The following is a 2,161-nucleotide window of genomic DNA, read 5'->3' on the forward strand; positions in this document are numbered from 1 at the left end:
TCCTCTCTCTCTCAAATAAATAAATCTTTGGTAAAAAAATACTCTTATTACATGGGGAGATTGACCACTCCAAATTGGACTCTATTCAAGCAAGTAACTTTCCTCCTTCTAAAGCTCATCCCTAACAAAACCCCTAGAACAAAATGTCTCCCGATGACTGAACGTTTAAATAATTGCTTGTAGCAAATCAATTGTTGCCTGCTAATATAAATACAGTATACATTTTCATGGTCCTTTGTAAAAATATGAGCTTCGCATGCAGATTTACAGCCTTCTAGACTACATGTGAAGGGTTTGTCTATTTAGCATCATTGCTGAAAATAATCACTTCATCGCAAATCCATTCATCAAAACTAAACCAATTTTGTCTCTCCACTAGAATGTATCCATTTCCCCAATACATTTTGGTAAGTTCAATGAACATTAAATTCACAATGGCAGTGATTCTCAGAGAGAACATTTAGCAGTAAATTCTCGAAAGTGTTTACTTAGACTTACAATATGATGATCCAGAACACTTTGAAAAGGACTGTTAAGAGGATTTCAACAATCCACTGTGCCTTCCAATCAATAACTAATTCATCGCTACCAAATGGCTTCTTCAGCACAGAGCCACAAAAGAATCAATGGGATGGAATGTCTACTGCAGTGTCTCCATATATTCACTTAGCTTTGTAGAAAACAGTGAGAGGCTGGGAGACATCATCAATGAGTTCTAACAAGCACAACTAAAGATTACTTACCGTGATGCCTATGACTATTTCTTGTACCTTTAGTTCTAATTTGATGATATCTGGAGACATTCTGGTTGGCAAATCACGGAAGGGCAATGCCACTGGTATCCAGTGCGTAGTGGTCAGGGACCCTGCTTAACATCCTACAGTGAATGCCCAGGACCGCACCCCCACGGCACGCAACAAACATTATCCAGTCCATATGTCAACAGCGCTAAGACTGAGAAGCCTTACCTTATAGAAAGTTAGTAGATGAAGAGTCTAGAACTGTAGAACTATGCTACCTAGTATGGCAGCCACTAACCATATATGACTATTGAGCCCCTGAAATATGGCAATTCCAAATTGAGATGTGCTATTAGTGAAAAACACGCTCCAGATTTCAAAGACAGCATGAAAGAAAGAAAGTAGAATATCCTAATACCTTTATAGTGATTAGATTCCGAAATGAAAATATTTTGGTTACATCGGACTAAATAAAACACAGTATTAAAATTAATTTCACCTCTTTTGTTTTACTTTGAAAAATGTCTATCAGAAAATGTACAATTACGTGTGTGGCTCTTGTTACACGTCTTTTTGGACACCACTAGGCTAGGAATTCCTTCTGCTTCCCTGATGACACACTGTCTCTACCTATGAAATGCACATTTCAGTAAGTGGAGTCTCAAATTAATTTAAATACAAAAAGCAGCCAGTTGCTATGTTACATAAGGCGAATATAAGTGCCAAGGTATTTAATCAAATCAGAGATACATGTGCAGTGAGATGCAGCTTCCTTATTTACACTGATTTACAAAACTGGTCAGAGATGGAAAAAATAGAGTCATCGGGCTGTATTTTTTTCTTTATGTCCAAATAGTTAGGAATAATTCAGTAGCAAAATGTCCTACAGATCAGACTCCAGGGAAGATAGCAGAGTAGGAAGATCCTACCTCAGCTCATCCCATGGATACAGCCAGGTAACACCCACATCAGTGTAAATAACCAAGAAAATGCCCCAAAGACCGACAGAACAAACTCCACAACTAAATGTAGAAGAGGCCACGCTGAAGAGGGTTAGAAGGTAGAGATGTGGTAGGGAGCTAAACTCCACTGGTCTGGCCACCTGACGGAGACAGCCATGGGCATGGAGAGGGATGAGAAACAGACTATCACACCAGGGGGCCTGCAAGGGGAAGAGGAATTCCCATAGTATTTGGCTTTGAAAATTGGAGGGGCCAAATTTTGAGAGTTCTTAGAACCAGTGGGACTTAAAGCCTGAAATTTTAAAAACCAGCAGGCTCAGCTCTGGGAGAGCCAGGAGGGTTACAGGAAGCTGAGTCCCTGTCCTTACAGAGACAGCCCCCTCCTGCAGCAGACCAGCATGGACCTTGCTGGCATCACACCTTACCCCTCATTCTCCTGTCCCCTCCAATACACCCTTG

Source organism: Ursus arctos, chromosome X (assembly GCF_023065955.2).
Source record: "Ursus arctos isolate Adak ecotype North America chromosome X, UrsArc2.0, whole genome shotgun sequence".
Classification (NCBI taxonomy): domain Eukaryota; kingdom Metazoa; phylum Chordata; class Mammalia; order Carnivora; family Ursidae; genus Ursus; species Ursus arctos.